This window comes from Dermacentor silvarum, chromosome 11 (assembly GCF_013339745.2).
Source record: "Dermacentor silvarum isolate Dsil-2018 chromosome 11, BIME_Dsil_1.4, whole genome shotgun sequence".
In the NCBI taxonomy this organism is placed as follows: domain Eukaryota; kingdom Metazoa; phylum Arthropoda; class Arachnida; order Ixodida; family Ixodidae; genus Dermacentor; species Dermacentor silvarum.
Window position 1 is genome coordinate 78,244,833 of NC_051164.1, and position 23,061 is coordinate 78,267,893.

Consider the following 23,061-nt stretch of genomic DNA (forward strand, 5'->3'; position numbering starts at 1 on the left):
TAATACACGCTAGCCGAATTACTATGCATAGAACATTCACATGGGCGCGCGACAAGTCAAGGAAGTCCGACTCACCGCGACCGGATACCGTGCGAATTTGTACGCCCCATGCTATGACCCCATCGCCTAGTCGTTCACGTGTACGGTCACGCGAATGGTGGTATGTTCGAACGATCCGTGTTCGTCCATACCGGTTCCCTGCTCCTAGCCACGCGAGACGGTCTCGCGAAGCGTGGATCGACGCACGCGCGGGACGTCCGCATCGCTAACCGACCACAACCTGAAGAGGAACCGCCTTCCCCCTTTTGCGCCCGCGTAGCCCCCCGCCGTCAGGTGGCGTTAGCAGCGCAACACTAGCGCCATCTCTCTTAATACGCTGCAACTTCGCCGCTGTAAAGCTACGCGGAAAAGCCGGATTACAGGAGACGGGAGCCATGCGGGGAAAACAACATCAGGGGACGCGTGAGAGTCGCGCATCTCCACAAACTCTAATACACGCTGACATTCAAGCTGTGTTTCAGAGGAAGAAATAAAGTTGGCTAGGCCGTGTAAGGCGTAGGACAGATAAACTGTAGTCTATTAGAGTGACAAAATGGGTGTAAAAAAAAAGGAAGCGCAGTCGAGGACGGCAGAGAATTAGGTGGTGTGGTGGAAGTGGAGTAAATTTGCAGGATAGAGATGGGGTCAACTGGCCGCCAGACAGGAGTAATTGGAGATCATTGGGAGATTCCATTCGCCCTGCAGTAGACATAAACACGCTAATGATGACCATAATGATAGTGCACTAAGTAGAGAGCGGAAAAAGAACATCGACCGCAGCGCATGTTCGATCACGTTATTGTCTTCGCCTGCATGTTACTTGCGCGAGTGCTCGCTTGGCTCATATATGCTGACGTGGTTTCGCCACCTTTGAGGGGAATTTTCTGCCAAGGCGAAACTATTTTTTTTTCATATTATACATGTTAAATGTAGAAATGATATACTGATGAAGCAGCTGGATGCCTTTAAAGAGCTTCAACTGAAATTACTACATCTTAAAGACATAAAATATAGGTTACTGATGGCACCTGAGTAGATTACGCCTTAAATCTCTTACAAACTCGACAATAATCACTCATGTTTAAAATGAAATGGTAAGTGTATATTATATATATATATATATGAAATGGTAAGTGTATGGTAAGTGATCCGAATATATTGCCATCACCACAGAACCAGATTAGGTACCAATATTGAGTGAACGGCACCTGAAGTGAAATGAACACATTAGATAATGATTTACGTGCATGCATATTATACTTCTGCTTTCTTTTTATTTTTTAGCGCTTCTTTTGTCGCCTAAGATGGGTTTCGAATGTTGATGCGACAAATCTGTTTTCCTTGGAGACTGTTCTGCTTGTCGAGTGGACGTATCGGGCTTTTCCTTTGCTTGATAGTCCAACGAATGTTTAAGTATTCCATGTGTCCCAACTAACGTGGGCCAAGCTCTTTAAAAAGCAAAGGCTACGAGACGTACGATGACGGGACCAATGGTGTTTTGTTAGCACTCGCCTTGCGCACGCTGGTGAATTTTTCTGCTGTCATTTATTAGCTAATTAGTCAAAACTAATTGCCTAAATTTATAACGGCTTGCGTATTTGTGCAGGCAGCTATGTCAAATTGTGCATTGCATAAGAAAACATCATGCGTGTTCTTCTTTCTTCTTTCTGGGGTCTTACGTGCCAAAACCAGTTCTGATTATGAGGCACGCCGTAGTGGAGTGCTCCGGATTAACTTTGACCACCTGGGTTTCTTTAACGTGCACTACAACACGGTCGGGATTCGATCCCGCCAACTCGTGCTCAGCAGCGCAACGCCTTAGAGAAAACATCATGCGGAACAGTTTCCCCAGCGCGCTACATTTTCCTCAGTTACGTTATGAAAGCCTGGAGGCCAGGCTGAAATGCTGCATCAATAATATTGCAGGGTCAGCTGTCAAGCGCTTACCCACGCTTCGCCGCTTCTGTCCCCCGTATTTCGTTGGTCCGGTCTTCACCACGTGCCGTGTCGATTTCTAGGTGAGCAAATACAGGTAGCGGGTCGCAAGCACTCCCGTAATGAGTAGGGCACGTTTTCGAGTACGCATCGATGGTGGCGCGTCCATTAAAGTGCGCCAGGTCAGATGTAGGAGCTCGTAATTAACAAATCTTTGAAGAACCACTTAGACGAAGGCGTGCACGCTCAAATAACCATGCCCTCCGGTATTATTCCAGTCGAGGAAGTCACCGAACGGTATTCTCATAAGCGTATTTACGGAGAACCTTCGCATGCAGTGGAGCAGAGGCATGGAAGTGAAAGAGAGGAAAAGAAAGGGGGCAAATCGGATTCTGTGAGGTAGTGCAGGTGTTATAGGTGTAAGGTAGCAAACCAGGTTGAGTATAATTTCAAAGGCATTCAAAGGCGGTCGCAGATGCCACTCGTCTTTAAAAAAGTGCACCCGTGTTCTGGTGGCTTGCCGTGCTTTTGGCGGGCCAATCCACGTTCCCAATATTTTTGGCTGCGTGAACGCTCAGTAGTTCAATCGGCTTGAAGGAGCACCCAATGGCTCTCTTACATCATCAAAAGAAGGGCAGTAGCTGAAGATGCGTACTGTGGTATCGTCGCAATCTCAAAAGCTGCATGAGGCACTGTTCATCTTGCCGATACGAAAACGGTGGGCGTAGAATTAAAAAAAAAAAATCAAAAATCAAAACAAACTCGGTGTAGATACTATTGAGGCCATTGAAGATCTCCTCGTAAGATAACCGTTCCCGTAACTGATTAAGAATTTCGCAAGTTGTCTTGGAGTCTGTTTGGAAATCCTTGCTAGACTATTAAAAGGTTTGCTGTTAATTGATGCTCTTCCCGACAGACGCCTACTAATTGAGGCCGGTAAAGGTTCTTTTTAACCTGCATTCGAGAGAGTCGTTACGCAACCAGTGTTCAGGACCGGAACTGTATTGGTCGACCTGGTACACGGTCTTGATTCTTACACGTCGCGGTAGTCGATCAAGTGGCTAAGGCGTTGCGCTGCTGAGCTCAAGGTCCTGGGTTTGACCTCGGCCGCGGCGGTCGCATATCGATTGGGGAAAAATGCGAAAACACCAGTGCACTTAGTTTTAGTTATACGTTAAAGAGCCCCTGGTGGTCCAAATTAACCCGGAGTCTCCCATTACACCGTATGTACCTGATAATGAGATCGGGAATTTTGACCGTAAGACGCCAGAATACAATGCTTAGGCCTGCTCTCGACTCACAGTTGCTACACAAACAAAGAAAAAGCGCTACAACGCAAGCACTGCTACATTCGACTTCAACAGGCTAGCAGTCATATCCACACTTGGAAATTTTCGTCTTTAAGCTGCATGAGTACCATTAGGAAATCACTTTTTTTGCAATTAGAAAAAATCTGTGGGCGAAAAGGCACATAAAGACCTAATTTGCATTCACTTGCAAACTTAAGCCAACGTTGCCGTTATTAACTTGTCAACGTTACGCAAAAAAAGATAAAATATTGGAGTGCAGATTGTTCGCGTTGTCTACACAGTAGTCAACGTGGCCCTTCTCACAATCAGTGGGTGGATCGCTATTAATTAACAAAACCTCAATGTCAATCCTGCTGGCGTGCTAATATTGACTTGGAGAGAATGAAAGCGTTCATTACGCGTGATCAGAAGGCCACGTTTGGTTTCCAACAAATAAATCAGCATTCATTTGTCGATGTCTAGCCCCGACTGAGGGAGAGGCTATATATATTGAAAAGTGCGGATGTTTGCGATGCGGCACGCCTAGCAATCCATTCCAGATGTAAACGATGACAAATAAATGATAGACGCAACGCACACAGCATACCCAAACGTACACAAAACACACATCAGTATACAACATACCAAATTAAAGTATGGCGTTGAGACCAGCATCTCGCAGAAAGGCTAGAAGAAATTTCGCAGCGCACAACCTCTCTTTTCATGCTGCCTTCCTTCGCCGAAAAAGAGCGCCAGTAAGGTCCCGGGAATATTGAAGGCCAACAATTATCATGAATGTGCTCAAATGAATTGTACTTTGCTTACATCCAATGTTCATTCATGTATCCTCAATATAGAAACAGTGAAAAAAAACACTAATACACTAATAAAGTTTAACATACCATACCATCAACTTCGTTGCTGCCGTAACTATTGTTCAACGTCTTACTGCTTGTTTGTGACCAACGAGATCAATGAAGCGTTACGTTACTAGATAACAATATGAGCAATAGGTAAAAACATGAAAGAAAGCTTCGAATTAACCTTGACCACCTGGGTGTGCTTAGAGTTCATCCTCACACTCGGCCATTTTTATGTACAGCACCGCTTGGTAGGCACGCGGAGCGGCGTAATAAAAGGAACCCATCAAACACGTGACCAGTACGTGCCTGAATGGCATAGCCGCCGAGCCCCTGTAGCGATGAAATAATTAAAAAAAATCACTCGATGCTGATTCCTTGAGAGACATTCCACGGTCGAGCTACACCGCGCGAAAGAACGCAATAACGGAAAGAGGGAGCCAACCACCTCGCTCCCCAGGCATCCCGACGGAGGCGCGGTGTCAACGTCCCGCTACCTACTCGGCCGTGGCGAGTCGGAGGGAGGAATGCCGCGCGGTTTCGGGCCCGCGGTGCCGCCGGTAGCCGCGGAGCGGCGCAGCGTCTCACCCCCCCAGCAGACGCGCTTCCGACGGCTCCGTTGGTCGAAGCGTCACTTGCTCGGCGACGGGACCCCCGTGCGCTCACGGATTTCCGAGTGGAGTGCGAATTCTTCCTTTGGGAAGGGTAGCGTGCTTCTCGTGGAGGACGGCCTGTAGCCGGCGCCCGGACGTTTTCTCGCGGGACCTGCCCGAAATCGGGGAACTGCCAGCTCCTGTGAGTGTCACACGGTGTCTAAAACTTTCCTTCTCAATTTCTTTCTTGATTACTGGGCTATCTAAAAGTCTTTCTTTTTTGTTGTTGTACGGGGTAGCTGAATTTGATGACTGTGATTCGCTTCGCTCTGTAGGCATAAACTTTGTCGGTGACTACTTGGTGTCGATGTCACACGGTGTCTAAGCTTTATGTCACACAGTGTTTAAACTTTACTTCGCATTTTTTCCTTCTTGATTACTGGGCTGTCTCAAAGTTATTTTGTACGGTGTCGACGATTCGGTTGTCTTCCATTCCCTTCGCTATGTAGACGTCCAATGTGTCGTCGACTACTTGGGGTCGATATCTTCTTCGATATTACTTTGGCGCCTCTTCTTGTGAGGATGCCGTTTCACACTACTTGAGTGTTATTGCCGTTCGAGAGAACAGAACCGGGAAAGAGTGGCGTTGGCGGGAAATGATACGCGGAGATCAACAGGCTATTGCGACCTGACAGTAGCAACTATTTAAAGCGGTATAAGTTAGCACCAGTGAATACGTTCGCAATGATTGTGATAACAATTGTAAATGTAGAAACAATGAATAAGATGAAGGACAAAAATATATAAAGAAAATCGTGGGGAAACGGTATAAGCACGCTCTAATTGTGCAAATTAAGTCGGTCATTGCTTGACTGATAAATTCACAACAAATTATTTATAATTGAGAAATTATTTTTCACCTAACCGAAAAATAAAATTTCTTCAGAAACTATAGCAAAATTAAACTAGACAGCAGATATGAATAAAAAATACAGACATCGATATCAACATTAAAGAAAGCCTATTATCCTGTACAAGATATTGACGTTCATCCGTTTGATTTATGAGGGTTGCCTGTAAGAAAATATTCGCATAACGTAAGTGATTTTGTTTATAGTAGCACAACTTAAGAGTGGCCGTGCTTCCCTCCGCTTGCTGTATTTACCTGTGTAAATTAAAAATAACAAACGGAAATGTTCACGATGCCATAATTTATTTAGCTTGAACTTAGACTGTTTACCACCATTATCGACGAGGTGCTGGCGGGGATGAACAATTCTTTTTTGTCTCACGTAGAGCCGATTTTACCTAACAGCGTTTCAGCACTCCTTGATACTTTTTTTAAATTTAGTGTGTTCAAAAGAGGAAACTAATAACTTATTTGTTCAGGGAAAAGAAATTTTTGTTGTATGCAGCGTATGTTACCTCAACTATTTTTTAAAAACTCTCTGTAAAATAATTAGGATAAACTTTGCACGCTCTTCACTTGAAGTGCGAGTGCCTCACTTTTTGAAGCTGTTTGGTTTTCGCGCAGTTTTTTTTCCTACTGGGTATCTAAAAAAATATCCGACTTTTTTGCGTGTACCCTATCGAGGATAAAAGAGACAAGAAATATTTCTCGTGCGGAAACATTTTGTCTTGGTTCTCAGTTCATCCTAATTTTGCCAAAGAATTTGCCCACACTACATCACGGTGGCAAGCTGTGCATTTTCAACGTGTGCTTCCCACTGAAAATGACTGCAGCTCTGTCATAATTTTGAGGATGGTGTGCTACACAGAATGGAGCAGTGTGGCTAAAATAGTGAGATACTCGATAAATTTTGCTGACTCTTAGTCATGTTAACTACAACTTTGCCTGTTTGGAGCCTCGGTTACTTTAATGGTAGTTGAGAAACCTAAATGACCTATAAATTGCCCCGGTATTATTTTTCAAGAAACTTGAGGGTGAGTTAACTGTCTTTTCCCTATTTTCTTGCTACTTCTAAAAATATACCAAACAGCTGAGTAGGGAGCCATGTGGGCTCCCTAATAAGCTAGATAAAGTCTGCCATTCTAAGCGAGAGCACAATCCAGATATGTAAGACTGTTTTCACATACAGACGTTTGATTCGCCTGCGCAGATGTTACTTTAAAGCTATAGTTTAAAAGTATCATGAATACCTTTACGAAGAATAAATCATAAAAACATTCCGGTCAAGTCGTCATCACCATTATTACCACATAGCAAATTTTCGCTGGTAATAGTGTGTTCTGGGCCGTGACCTGTCGAATTCGTCAAAAAAAAAAGGGGGGGGTGATGGGTGAGGGGTTACACATGCTCTGGGAGTGCGGGTCGAAATACCCCAAGTTCAGCAAGGAGGAGTGGGATTCGCTTCTGCGTAGCCCCGCTCTAGGCAAGCAAATCCTGGCTGTCCGGCGTGCTCACGACCGGGCCGGTGGGCTAAACCTGCCGGTACCGACGTGGGACTAGCCGGGTGCGCGACGAGTTCGCGTCCTCGTTTGACCTCCAATAAAAGTTATCTCACTCACTTACTCACCGAAAAAGTTACGAAAACTGGAGCGGAGGTAGATCAGTCAAGAATTTCGCTTATGAATGCAAATGAATGTTGAAAAAATGCGTTAATAAAATTTATACGAGAACGATACGAGGAAGTGGTTATGGCACACCCAGCGCAAGTCTTCGGGTCGAGTCGCTAACAAAGCAACAGCTTTTCAGAGTTTTTTTTTTTTTTCACCTGGTTTACAGGGTAACTACACTCTGTCACAGCAGGACAAGTCTAACAAAGCCTATTTTTCTTGTGTTTATTTCATGTTTTGCTTTGCGTTACGGTCTGCAAGATTGTTCACTTCAATGCTCCCTCCACTGATTATGCTAAATCCTCTACAACTGTACTGAGATAACGTTCAACTTTAGAGGGGACAATGTCACGATTGCACGTATATCAGCCATCCTGTTCGTTTTGTTTCCATATACCATTGCATTTACGCGGTTGTTTTCTCCGTTTATCGCTATTTCTAGATTAACGTGCTTAATTACAGTAAGGAGGTTCTGGTGTGTAAGCCACTTAGCGTTTTGCGGCAACAGCGCAGCGCAGTTATTCCCATAAGAAAAGTGGCCTGCGGCGCAGGAAGTGAAGGAAGTTAATGTCAAGCCAAGTGATGTCGCCCGAACAACGCAAGACTTCTCTTTGGCAACAGGTAAATGAGATATTACAAAGTCCTTGAGAGAGTCTATAGCTAGTCATAAACACTGTCATTGCAACAGACGCCTCGCATTGCGAAGTATCTAGGTATTGGCATTTTCTCTCCTGCTTTAGGCTGGTCGTTCTCAGTTAAGATTCCGGACTTATTATCCTTATTTCCGGCTGGTGTTCTGGAGGTGGTATTAGCCTTACGAAAACTAAGTTCATCGATATCGAAAGTTTCAATACTAATGAAATGTTTATCCGTTATGTTTATTGCTCGCCGCAAATAGTGGTACTCACCTGTTAAGTATATTTCATTTTATTGTGCCTATACTCACATACATTTTATTAGATTGGTTTGGCTGCCTGGCCATAAAGGCTTGTTGATGAACAAAATGGCTGACAGCACGGGGATATCTGTTCTATCAATGCTCTCTGCATCAACTTACGTAACTGCTGTTAGATTCAGAAGACATGCACTTATTCAAGACTTTTTGAACCAGCTATACATAAAATCGCGGTATCGACACCTCGTATTTCCTCGACGCAAATATTCATTTTACGCCAGAAAAACTGAAGTCCGCTTTATGCGATTACGTTTTCGGATACCTGCTTTCAAATTTTATTGTCACAGCGGCTGGTGTGGCGCACTCCACCCCCCTCTACCCTGCCCCCCTCTGCCCAAATTTTGAAGAAGATGAGACAATTGATCACTTTTTACTATTTCGTCGCCGTTTTTTTTAGAGGAAATATATGTTAGAATTTCGGTTAAGACAATTTGGCATGCATTCTTACATTTCGGAAATTCTGTCTCTGTGAGCCTCCTCTTTGGACATTGCTATAGGGGTGCTTAATTTTTCTCAGCCGTGGAGCAATCTTTTTTCGTTGTTTCAGGCTGCATTACTTTTCATTCATTCCTTCCAGAAACATTTTGTTGCTTTTAGTAATAACTAAAGGCATCCGAATCTTGGCCAATTCACCGCAGTGGGAAGGAAAATGAACCGAAACGGTGTTGCCTCAGACAAACTTTTATGCGAACCTTTCGCACAATGATTTCGGTTGATTGACTATGCTTAATAACGTATTAAATGTCTTGAGTACCTTTATACTATGAAATGTGGCATGATTTCGTGGCCGTACAGATAAAAAAATATTTAGTTGGCTGTTTTTGTAGACTACGAAAGTTTTAACTAATAAATGAAATGTCGTTCACGTTGATTTTATTACTGATTATTTTATTACCACTATAGTTTTTCCCTAGTATTATCTAACCGATATAAAAAACATGCCTTTCTGCCGCTGGTTATTATCTATACTTCACAGAAATATAGGTTTCTGTGATTAAATATGCACGCTCATTAATGTTGTAAAGTGGTGCTATACATTAACAAGTCCCCATATTGCCCCATGTAACCTTTGTTTCGTTACCTTTTTTGATGCTAACATTTTTTTTCTGTTGAACCCGTTAGTCCCCTTACTGAACGCCCTTCGATGGGCCTCTAAGGAATTATAAATAAATAAATAAGTGTCATTGCGAAAACGTAGCACCCCGCAAGAGGCCGGTCTTTAACTCTCAGTTTCAATAAATAACGAAGTACGCATTACGCCGTAGTCAGCCACCAACTAGAGAAATTGTTTTCAGCTCCTCAGTGCCATCACTGTCGCAATTCTCGCTTCCGCCAACAGATGGCAGAACACTGCAGCACTAAGCAGTAGCGAAAAAAAAAAGAAATAAACAGACAGCAAGGAAGATGTCGCAGGAAATAAGAGCAACAAATAAAACAAAAAGAAAAGAAAATAAACACGAAAACTTTTGAGTTGGCCTTTAAATGTTTCCAGTTTTACGCCGCGTATCCAACAGCCACGCGGTTTCCTGAAACGTTCAGAACACAGTAACTTTGTTATATGCCTAAGCCGCACTTACACGAAATCCTAAGATTTTCTTTTATTTCTGGTAACCTTAACGATGGATTACTCCTCGCGTGGCAGTCTTTTCTGCCCGTGTGCCTATAGGCGTTCACCTATAGGCGTTCACATCACCCTTTGACCGCTTCAAAACGAAAAGCCCAACTTACGAATAAAACAAAAAGGTGCGCCAAGCTTTACTTCTTATCCTGGTTTAACGAGATCTTGTTCGAAAGGTACTCGCAACCAGACCCATCCAGGAATGCCGGGTTTCCGCATCATTGACGCCACTGAACTCGCGCGAAAACGCGAGTAAATTAGCACTGAGCAGTGAACTCAATCCTCGAAATAGCGAAAGTAGCTAGCTTCCTTTTCATTCTTTCTAGCTCAGCCAACGGCTCTGGACGTCATACTTCTTGCTTGAAGCCCGTCCGCTTCCTAACCATACCCATTCCTTCACCATACCTTAACCATACCCTAACTTATTCCCTAACCTAACCCTAACCATACCCTAACCTAGCCCTAACCACAATCTAACCATAATCATGCCCTAACCCTAACCCATACCCTAACTCATACCTTAACCACATACCATTCGAAGCGGTACGTTCATCCGTGCGCGATACAGTCAGCAAACGCCGTATTCAACTTTAGGTGACTCTCACGTCCGTCTAGTATATTTGCTAATCTTTCTAGATATCGAAAGGGCGTGCGTGCTTTCTCTGATGCAACTCAACGTTGGCTGTCAACATATATTGTTTACTGCGAGACGGGTGCGAAGGCTAGTGCAATGAGATTTTCTAAAGTGATACTGTATACGGGCAACTTTCATTTATTTTGGGTGACCTATAGCTGATGCAATCATCATTATGTATCATTACGTTTGCGTAACAGCAGTCAGCAGAAAATAAAACCCTATTTCATCTTCCCTGTAGCTGGTGTGAAGTTGGTTCTGCAGTCGGACATAACATTGGGGTTATAGTAAGGGATAGTAATGGCGATGAATGATGATGACGATGCTGCTGCTGTTGATGATCCCGATGCCAAAGAGGAGGAAGAAGATAATTGGCCCTACCCAGATGAATGAATGCAACAACAACGAGATTTGTCTACTGTACTCGATGTGCCGTCAGCGTCATTGCGTCGTTATCGCCCTAATTCCTCCACCTGTTATAATCACATCGTGATCGAATCGTCATTGCTCTCTCGCAACTGACACCACCATAATCGAACAGTCAGCACATCACCGTCGCCATACTCATCGGCATCGTGAATCTCTCGCTGCCCCAGCTAGAGCAGCTTTTGGTGCTATTATTTTCCAATCAGTAGCCTTCTACCATTATATTGAATGGCAGCGCAAATGTCACGGTGACACCATGAAGATAAACGCACAGGACAAGCACTGAACTAACAACAGCAGTTGTTAATTAGGGAACTTTTGCACCCTGTACCACATTTTTTACGCATAATTTACAACGGCGTCATCAGCCTTTGATGATGACATTTAATGATGACGTGATGATGATGATTTTATGATTATGTTGACCACATGATCTTGACCTATTGCTCTGGAATGAGCATTGCAATATCGGTGTTTCCACGTGACAGCCGCGGCAGCATAGGGCCGACCACGTGATAATCCCAACGGTGCGATAGCATGACGTGAGTGTCTGGCCGTGTGCCTGTCTTTTCTTTTTTGGTTAACGTGGCCTCGCCGTGAAGGCCCGTTCTTTCTTGCTTTTCACAGCGATGCGCCCCGTTCACCGCCGTGTTTTATAACACGTGCCTTCTCGAATACAGGCAATCGTGTTATAACAGGTAAACGTGTTATATAACAGACAATCGTGTTATACGCATGTTATTGTAGGTTACCGGGCTTTTCCTTTTCATCAAGTTCGTTTTTGAATTACGACGAGGGTGAAAGCGACGATGAGGGAGGCTAAAATGCGGGTAATTATTAAATATCGTACGTGGTTAGTTAATTCCCTTGACACATTCTCAATCTCGTTCCACATAGCTTCCAGTTATAGCTGGAGAAATTTTGCAAATATTCCCACCTACCTTGATGTAACGGCGTTCCAAACATTACAACGTATTTTTTCTTTTTCTTTTTATTGCGATAGCAATTATATGGACGCTTCAACCGGATTTCTGCCGTCGCCGTCGCCATGAGGTTCCGTATAAAGTTCAAGGGTGATAAAATGGTCGCCGCGTGCCGTGTGTGCGAGTGAAAGCGCCCGGGGGACGCGCGCTATCACGGAGAGCGAACGCACGGCGGAAAGCAAGCGCGACCGCCGCGCGAAAGGCGTGGGGGTATGGAAGGGAGGGAGAGAGGCGGGGCGACGCTGTGCTGCTTCACCAAATGCTTATCTTGCAACCGGACGCAAGGGCAACTCGCCACTCAATCTCCCACGCGAAAGCAAGAAAGCGGGAAGGCAGCGCGGGAGGGAGAGGGGGGGGGGGGCTGCAGCTTCTCCTCTGCCAACAACTTCTCTGCACAACTCCTCTGCACTATGCCCGGCGGTGGCGGTCGCCCGCACCGTCTCTCATCTCCACACGGCTCTGACCTTTGTATGCGCTGTGCATTCGCCGCTCAGTTTCCGTTGAAGCGATAGACCGCACGAGCCTTCACCCGCTGCGGCGGCTGCACTTGATGCCAGCGTTTTGACAGTCGTTGTCTGCGGTCATTCAGTGTGATCTATTCACGTTTGCTTGTGCGCGCTGACACCACGATTGTTAATTCAGTTAGTAAGCGAATGTGTCCAAGTTTATGCAGCCGATAAAACCACTATCCCGACTCCGAATAGCTCTCTACAAATTTGCTATCGCAATCGATGCTGCGCCTTTCGGGCGAGACTGCGACATTTTTTAAAGACGATAGTCTTTCTTGGGGAACTTAAACGCTGAAAATTTGGTCTGTCTGTCTGTCTGTCTGTCTGTCACCCGATTCAGCCACCCGGCCAAAGTTGGACCACTTGCTTACCGCCCACACTACTTAAACTGGTACGGCTGTTCATACTTGTGAACGTTATCGATCACAAAGTAAATATTACGCATATCTGAGGCGCAACATCACTAGGTAAGTATTAGGAGGTGTGTTCCTTTAATAGAAAATACGTAGATGCGTAACTCTAAAGACCCTAGTTTCTTAAGCTGTGCTGAAAATGCCATGCTATGCGCGCCGACGAACGACGTTCCCTGACTGCGCGCCGACGAGCGCCCTCTGCCATGGAGGAAGGAAACCCTCTGCACAAGCTCATGTTTCCCGATGTATTGCCAGATGGCGTCCATGTCTCACGCAGCGCCTCCTCAATTTTATCAATGCCAGCCAGATGCGGCCGATTCAACATAAAGGAAGCGCTGTCTGAGGCAGGGCAAAACATAAATGGCCGCTTTATGAAATAATGCGGTAAAATGAAATCTGTTCAAACAAACCTTCATGCCAGGACGGAAATGGTACGAGAACAGCATCACGGGTGGCCGCGGATCAGACCAGCACTCATGTAGTACGGCCGGCAGAAGACTATCGTCTTTCGACGACATTTGCAGCGAAGCACGCAGATACGCGGCAAATTTTTTTGAATGAATTTTCAACATAAGAATGCCTAGAGCTCTGTTTCAGTGAAACAACCACTGTAATGCGGAGCAGCGCTCCACATATATGTACCTGTTATCCAGAATAGTGTCGCAAGCATCTACGTTGAACCATGTTTGAATATGAGGGACATCGTCTTTGATCACAGGAACACAGCTCCGAATTTTTATATACGTATTTAAAAAATTAAGAATTCGCATTATGTAGAACACCATTTCATATAGCTTGCCAATCGGACGTGAAACTGCGTTCATTTGAGGTAATCGCAACGAAAAATTCTTGAAACAACTTTTCAGTTATAGCTTAAGCCTAAGATTAAGAGTGTAATGAATGCAAGATAGCTGCATTTTTTGCGGACCTTTCTACTTTGTTCTTTATACACTGCTGGATATTTTTAGTATATTTGTTCGTGGGTGGGGAGGAAAAGGGGGGGGGGCACTTTGTGTAACGCCGGTGAAGAGTTCGAAATCTAGTAACTTATTGTCTCTACCGAAACGTGATATATCTCTGCTCTGATAATTATATTTATGAATGAACTTCACAGAGGTGTTAAAAAAGTCAAGTGGGTCAAACATTACTTTATAGATACGTGTTCAAAAAGTAACCACCACGCATTAGACAGTGTGTGAGTGCATCACTGAAAATCAAGTTAAAACTGCTTTCTTGGTGAGGAATGCTAATTCGAGAAACTGCAAGTGGGGCACGGTATAATCAGTTTGTTCCGGCCGAACGCTACCTGTTCAATAGTCAGTCGTCGGCCCTAGTAGTAGATGTTTAGTGGATTCAGTACTTTAAGAAAATTTCTGCGCGGTTTATTCTCTTGTGTCTTTCGACTTTTTTTTTGTATCTGATTAGCTGACTACATTTTGTACCGTCGCACATGTATGTTGATGCAATGTTACTGACTGATCGATTTATCATCAAACACACAATATACAGTCCACAAATAAGTGCACAGAAAAGGAATTCTTAGCACTCCCTAATTAATGCTTCCTCCCTTCCTGCATAATCGAATATGTAACTAACAACGAGAATCGCATGCTTGGCTATCTGCGTCGAAATTTTTTTTGATGCCCCATCGTCCCTGAAGTTAACACTTTACAAAACCCTGGTACGTTCTAAGTTAGAGTACGCATGCGCCATATGGGATCCTACTCAGACCACTCTCATTCAAACTCTTGAAGCTATTCAGAATCGCGCAGCACGTTTCATCTTATCGAATTATTCACGTCATTCCAGTGTCACGTCTATGAAGAAAACCCTAAACTTGCCTGACCTTTCGTTGCGTCGAAAGTCATCTCGCCTTAATCTTTTTCACAAAATCTATTATTATAACAACGATTTAAAGGACATCCTGTTTCATCCACCTCATTATATTTCTTCAAGGACCGATCATCGCTTCAAGGTTGGTCTGCCGTCTTGTCGCACAAAATTGTGTAATGACTCTTGTTCCTAGGACAAGCGTCGCATGGAACCACCTTCCCTCCACAATCGCAAGCATAACTGATGATCGCTACATAAAGCTTCTACCACTGAAGATTTCCGGCGCGCCGAATGTGTACTTATGCTGGATGGAACGTCAGGCTACTGTACTTCGCAGTATGTTCAAATATTATTTGCAATGCTGCTCAATGTTGTGACATCAAAGCTTTATCAACTACAATTGTGAAGGCGTTCAACTCGGATAAAATGTTCGTTACATATATTCGGCTTAAGAATCTCAAGTGTTATTCGTATTTCACTTTCAGTTTATTGCGGACAATTAGGTTACAATAGTGGAATATACGTACATACAGAGGGAAGTCCCGGAGTCAGCAGACTGTGCGGGGCACCTTCCGTTAATTAGTATTCACTAAAAGTATAAGTACATAGCAGCTATACGTAACTCCAAAAAAACTATTACTGGAGTCACTAGCTAACACAAAGAAATATTACTAACACAAACCAAATATTGTCAAAAATGGTAACCGGTGACTGATTACATCATTCACAAGGTGCGCGGCTTGTGCGTGACAATGTGTTGCTATAGATGACGTTCCCAATCTGCTGGTATCTTATCTGCTCCGAGATGCGTACTTTTTCGTTCGCACCTTGAGTTACTTGAAATCCTACATTTTTTTCGGTAAATATTGCGCAGTAATTACATAAGTTAAATTATGTTACGCCTTTCTTATAAGTAGTCAAAATAGTTTCTTTGATTCTCTGTTGCATCCAGCGGTACGTTGGCGAAGAAGCGAACTAAGAAAATCGTATGTGAACCCCAACATGAGACCCTTACCAAACTCAGTCATGCAAGCCCAGGTCACAAAGAGATCGAAATCAATCACTCGTACGGGATTGATTCGAAAGAGACGAATCGGCTGTCTGAATTGCCTGGCTTAAGAAAGATAAGCTTGCAGCGTGGTTGGCGGCATAGAATTTCCTACAATAATTACTAGACAGAGCTGCAACCTGGTTGGTCCAGACAGCATTGTAATGATGGTTAGTGCGTGGACTTGCCTAACTTTCGAGCTAGTGGCTTGAAACGGCTTCGTGACTTCAAAAACTCTTCATTTTCAACACAGTACCGTGTAATAAATAATTAAACAAACGTTAACAAAATTGTCCAATTGCAGAATTTAAAACACAGGACCTCTAGTATACAGAATCAGGATATTGAACCATTAGGCCAGGGACGGATGCATCGACAAAGCGGCCTAGAACATAGGCAAAATATGTTCATGCGTGCCGCGTCGTCTGCTCAGCGTCTGCTCTGCCAACCTCCACGGATGGTGGATTGGACGCAACAAATGCTTTGCCGGTGTAACCATAAGCTGCGTCTACTTGAATACGATAGCGGGGCTCCGCGCTTCATCTATACGCTTTCTCAGCAGTTACTTGCAGCCTCCTTGTCCAGCAGTAATGGCGAACGCCCGTATAATTGTTCACTCGTGCCGCGTCGTATCCTCGGCGTCCGTTAGGCGTTTGCTCGCCACCGTCATCACGTACCGTACTTGAGCGAAGTAGTGAATATAATGAGGCAGTCAACAATTAGGCCTTTATAGCACTCCGCATCGTCAACGCGTCACCAGTGCTAATGCTGTGGAGCCATCTGCTAACTGTAAATGGGACCACTTTTACGGCTTGGCACCGCCTCTGTAGTCCTAGCAGCGCCACAACAAACACCTGGGGGAGGGGGTATCCTGTAAGTGTCCACCATTGGACACTTACAGTGTCCAATGGTGTAATTACACTTAAGTGTAAGTGGACATGTCCATTTCGTCTGCTGCTGAAATTCTGATTGGATGGGCTAGGGTACGTGTTAGTAGGAGACAGGCGCACTCAGCCAATAAGCACTTTAGCAGTGGACGAAATGGACATGTCCACTAGGTGGACACAGAATAGCCCCCCCCCTCTCCCCCCCCCCCCCTGATCTTAATAATGACGACAAAATATACCTGATGCTCCGCCCTGAGCGTGCGGATACATTAAGCGATGACTTATTTACCCTTTATTTCTTGCTGTCAGGGCAGAGAGGCAGTCACAAGCGCACATTCGTATCGAAGTCGACGGTCTGGGTTGCCTGGACGCTGCCATGTTACTACATATTCGCGGTTAGGGTGGCTATTACGGTTACCGGTGGTAAGCGCCGTAGTTATTTCGTCGTATGTGACATGCATCCGCAAATCGCTGAACATGTTACGTATCCCTGGAATGTATCATATGTGCCAAGCGAAAATACAGCTCTCTAATAGCGCCAATAATCATACTCAGTCCGGAACTATATTACGCTGTGCAATGATATTGCCCGTGTACACCTCGTGCCTTCGGCAGTGCTGCAAGTTACTAGTGAGGTGGAGTACAGGAAAGTATGGATTGCTCTGAAATTTAGGACCATAAATGCAGATAAAGTGTAATGAACAAAGCCACAAGAACGTCCGAATCCACAAGTACGAAGAGCAGACAAATCCATGTAATACCCATCGTTCCCATGACGGCTGAACGATCGCAGTTCCAGAGCTCCCTCTGGTAATTATCGTAGGAAACTCTATGATCGGCTGCTTTGTCGGACAGCTTTCCCCCATTCCATTAGCCCCTCGATGAATCAATTTCAGCACAGTGCCGTAGACTGTAAAGGCTGTCGTCATAACATTTTTTTTCTTCTTTATTTGTTATTGTCTTTGTCTGAGGAGTTGTTGGCGCCTGTTAGACGGCGCCGTTTACTCCTCTAAATTCATACACGTGCTCGAATAAAGTTTAAAACAAATACTAACTATAAGTAACTATAATGACAGTCTCCTGTATTACAGCCGTTCTAAAGTTCACATACTCGCACAGACAACATAAATACGCAGAAAAACTAATGTTCCCCTGACGAGTGATGTCATTTGTATATTTCCGCATTTTGTGAACTGCGCAGCCCATCGCTTCTTAATGATTTTCTGTCCTCCTTTGCACCCGCAAATAAATGAAAGTAATAAACAACATCCAAACCACTATAGCAAAGGATTCAGTACTATATGAACTTGGCCGTGCTCGCGTTTCGTTTGCGTCTATGCAGGAGCGAGTCGTTGGTTTACCGATATCTCGTTACGGAGGGGGGAAAAGTCGTAGTTTCGCCCGAAAGGTGAAGCATCAATTGCGATAGCAAATTAGTAGAGAGCTATACAGAGTAAGGATAGTAGTTTTGTCGGGTGTATAAACTTGGACACATTCGCTTACTAACTGAATTAACAAGCATGGTGTCAGTGCGCACAAGCAAACATGAATAGATGACACTCGATGACCGCAGACAACCGCTGTCAAAACGCTTGCGTGAGCAAGCGCGACTCCAGCAGCGAGCGAAGGTTCGTGCGGTCTATCGCTTCAACAGAAACTGAGCGGCGAAAGCACAGCGCATACAAAGGTAGGAGCCGTGTGCAGATCACTTTCAAGATACGGTGCGCGCGACCGCCCGCAGCCATGCAAAGTACAAGTACGCCGTTGTTGGTATAGTAGAAGCCGCAACCCCTCCCTCATCCACTGTCTTCCCGCTTTCCTCCTTTCGCGTTCGAGATTGAGTCGCCAGTGCCCTTGCATCCGGTGGCAAGGTACGCAGTTGCTGCCGCAGAACACGTCACCCCCCCCTCCCTCCCTCCCTCCCATCTCTTCACGGCCTTTCGCGAGACGGAAGACGTCGCGTTTGCTCTCCGCCGTGCGTTCGCTCTTCGTGAAAGCGCGCATCCCTCGGGCGCTTTCACTCGCACATACAGCATATGAAGCGCGGCGACGATTTTATTGCCCTCGGACTTTATACGGAACCTCACGGCGACGGCGACGATGACGACGACGGCAGAAATCTAGGAGCGTCCATATAATTGCTATCGCAATAAAGAGTAAACGGAAGATCCTCGCTTAGCTTTTCTATTGAAAAGGTAATTAATTAATTTAATTATGGGATTTTACGTGCCAAAACCGTCATCTGATTATGAGGCACGCCGTAGTGGGGGAGGCACGCCGTAGTGGGGGACTCCGGATTAATTTGGACCACCTGGGGTTCTTTAACGTGCAGCTGAATCTAAGTACACGGGTGTTTTCTGCACTTCTCCCCCATCAAAATGTGGCCGCCGTGGCCGAGATTTGATCCCGCGACCTCGTGCTTAGCAGCCTAACACCATAGCCACTAAGCAACCACGGCGGGTTATTGAAAAGTCCCCGCATTGGAAAGTCTGTTACATCGTCTTAGGGATGGTTCTCTGCTGAAGCTAGCGTATTATGACCTAAAGACGTGAACGACAAAACCTACGTTTGTGTGTGGTGCTGGTGGACAGGGGTGTATTAGTATAAAAGTACATTATAATCTTCTGAGATGCATTGATTGAATTCAGTTTATCCGTTTCGCGCACGAGTATTCGTCCCCGATCGTTTCATGTCGTAGGACTGGATTGCTCCATGGGGTACGGGGTGGTCATGGAGAAGGGCGGACATCTTACTTTAGGTTCGTCTAGTCGCATTGTTTATCCACATTCGGAGCGGCAAAAGGAAGTCGCTCGGGCGCAGCTATTTCCGGCTTGTATACCAAACACGATCATAATAACCATCATCATCTTCTTCATTCATATTCTTCTCTTTCTTCTTTATCGCCACACTTGTAAATAACTCCAAGAGAACACGTGGTGCCGTATTCCAAGTATTTTCATTAAATACAGTGTAGGCTTACAGATGATTGTTGTGTAATACCTTGTAAAGTCAAGGGTGTCAGTTTTGGTTTTGGCAACGAAGAATAAATATGAACGAAATCGCAATAAGCACGAAAACCATGATATATTGTCGTGGGAAAAATGCCGAACCATGTATGAAGACGCAACCAAACAGGAAAAGAGGATGGAACGCTGTTTTCTGTCCGGTCCTTTCTTCATATGGCTTCGCGTCTTTAGCACAATAATAATTACGAGCCAACTATCTCAGCAACACGTAGTGATAGCGTCATCATTGCCCATAGTGGTCATTTTTCTGAAGCCACGTAATTTTAAACAAACAATCAACCAAACAAACATACAGGCACAAGAACAGACAGACAGCTTGCGTTTCCTATTTATAAGTCACTGAATTCACTCCGTTCCAGAGTAAATAGATTTTAATTCTTCCCATATTATTTGTTCACGCATACCCTCTTTTGTCAGTCACTTATTTCTTCTCCAGTTTGTAGGTATAGACAGATGTAAAAGCCATAACTCTGGTCTTACAATACAAACATGACAAAACTTACCTCACGATAAACCACGCACAGCGCCACCAATCTGTTCTTTTCCGCGACGCAGAAGTTTCCAAACAAGTTCAGCGCAAACACTGTACTTTCCATAGAACTGAAATATGCAGAAGGTGAAGCAGTGATACTGCTACAAACCTGAGCGTTCCCGCGGGTCTCGAGCATCAAAAAAATATTTTTTTTGCCCTCGCGATTCTATATACACGCAGTACTTACATGGACGGCCGTGAGCATTCCAGCAACGAGCAAGTCCAGATGCATCTTTCAGCAACGGCCCAACAGGTGTCAATCATTTGGCTAAGTACACCGTGCCGTTGCGGCAGTGTCAACAGCGGCAGGCTCCGGCTTTTCTACGCTTTCAATTTCCATCGGTGTGCGTCGCCTCTTCAGACGCTGCCTCCTCATTGTTGGGCACGCCGATGTCTTATTTTAACGGCCTCACCACACCCTTTTCGAATGACCTACTTTCTCCTCCTCTGTATACCCTCAAGCCCCCCCCCCCCCCCGCCCCCCGCCCTTTTCCTCGATTCTAAACCGGAAGTGTCCTCCCGGAAGAATTTGATTGACGCGCCCTTGTTGTCCACCGGTCAAGATATGTCAGCACCATCAACCAAGCAGCGGCAGCAGCGTGCACTCCCTTGGGAACAGCCAAGATGGGCGCTGAGCGTGCGATGAGTCGATTGTGCTCCAAACACGCATAATATTATGGTGACCAAATGTGCCTCTCGCAAAGCTTTTTTTCTTTATTTCATGGAATAGAAGACAGGCGCCAAGTTTATCGAACAGCCGAATGCGAAGAAGGCAGCTCTTGTCGGCCGCTTTACGTTTATTGACCCACGGTTTCCATTTCTCTTCGTTTGCACCACGTCAGCGACAGTTAAACGCATCGTGAAGTACGATCACGCCGATCAACTTGTCGACTTTGTCGACCAGTACAATAAGGATTCTTGACAGTCCGTTCGCTCGCTATTTCGATTGAGGCTAGAAGAAAGACACCGGCAAAAAGCTAAACTGTATCGGTTCCAAATATGTCAAGTTCCTACAAAAAATAAAACACAATACACAAAAAACAAAAAAAAACGCAACTTGTTTTTGCTCAGGGGCCCAGCAGAAGCGGAGCAATCCTGCTTGCCAATGTAGCAGTTCATGAAGCTCTGTGGCTATAAGGATTGACGGGTTGTTTGTACTCGAAGAAATAGTGACCTAGTGCTCGAATTAAACATTTTTTTTTTTACCACAGACTCTCACATTTACTGGAGCGACGGCCTCCTTGTGGCCACCTTCGTTCTACGATATCTTCTGCGCGCTATTTATGGATGAGGCTGAGACCGAGCAGTTCTTACATGCACGCGTATTGCTGTGACAGCACAATTGCTAACGCGCTTAGAACGTCCGTGTCTTCGCCATTGGCGTTGGCGTTTTTTCGTGCTGACTTGCTGCTAACGACGCATGCGCGCCAGCGCGGAGGAGTAGAGGGCCTCCTTGGCTCGGCCTCAATCTGCTCGGGACAGCGTTCTACCACTGCTGGCATTAGCGTTGTGCTCACGCATGCCATAAGCCATAGGAGGCTATGCATAAGCATACCGCTAGCATTCCTGCTGATTCCGCTGTGTGTGTATGCACTAGTCTGAGCGGAGCGGGCTAGCAAACGTCAAGCTAAGGGTTGTCTAATACCGCACTGGGCAGTGCTGACTAACGCCGACGGTTTGTCCTCAGTCTCATCGCCACTTATAGAGGCGCGACGCCGGCCTCCAACGGCGTTCTTCATCATGCCAAGCGTTTTGAGACGTCTGGCAGTGGCCAGGGTGCTGTTTCTTTCCGCCTTGCTGTTAGTTACCTTTTGCGTGCTTCGCCGTTACAAAAGTGTCGCACCCGCGTATGGTTAGAACGCCGTCCAAGAAGTCCGAGCGCAAGGCTAAGCCTTGCCATTCGGGCGAAATCGACGAATTTTAATATAGGGGCATATTGCTTTGTTAGTGTCCTCGGTAGCGCGTATACGCTGCTTCTGACGACTGCATGCCATTTTTAAAGAGAAGATGTCGCTGTTAAACTGCCCTTACCGCTTTTGAAAACAATATAAATAAACTCGCGCCAAGTACTTTCTGCTCCTATACGAGGCAACCCCCGTATCTAACTTCAGGAACCATGTTGTCAACTGCTTTCCCTGCGTTCTCTTGAGCGTACTTCACTGTGGCCGAAACAGTGCGAATAATGGGGCTGTCCCAAAAGTGTGCTTGCACGTTTCGTGTAATCTGAGACCCTATGCATGACGTGAAACTTAGCAGGAAGACGAAGCTCCTGTCTAGGTCCATATAAAACGCAGAAATGAGCTCATTATGCAAACTGCTTATTCGATATCCAACGAAATTTGTAGAAATTTGGGGGAGAAAGAATGCACCCGTGAGCGATTATTGCAGCACGTAAAGTGAGGTGCTCACATATATTCATAATTAAGGAAACGCTCTCCCCCCCCCCCCCCCCCAGCCTCTCCTCCCCAAGTAAAGACAGAATAAAATCACAAGTTCACAACTTAAGCTAGCGCACAATACAGCTCAATTCTTTAAAGGGCTCGTGATGAACCATTTAATGAAAAATACATAAAAGTATAACAACTTCTATTGAAGTCCATTTAGTTCGCCTGTGAAGGGAGGTTCCTGAAATTTAGCAATAAAAATGTCACAGTTTCGCCCTAAGGGCGAAGCAATGAATGCGATAGCAACACAGCAATGTCATACGAAGTAAGGTGAGCGGCTTTGGTAGCAATATGAATTGTAGTAAACATGAGCTGATTAAGTAAGCAGGTGTGCTACGGCGTAAGTAGACCGACATGAAGAGAGACTCGATGACCACGAGAAGGCGCGTGTGAAACGGTGGTGTTGATGAGAAGCGCTTCCCGTGGGCAGCGCGTGCGAAGGGACACACCTGTAGCGCTG

General features: G+C 45.2%; 1 protein-coding gene across 1 annotated transcript in view; it reads left to right on the top strand.

The window, feature by feature from the left end:
* The first annotated feature begins 4,775 nt into the window (after window positions 1–4,775).
* Window positions 4,776–23,061, top strand: part of LOC119433170 (QRFP-like peptide receptor) — a 157,649-nt gene continuing 139,363 nt past the window's right edge. The window contains 1 exon segment of the mRNA XM_037700303.2: window positions 4,776–4,918. The gene's annotated coding sequence lies outside the window, so the exon portion shown is untranslated.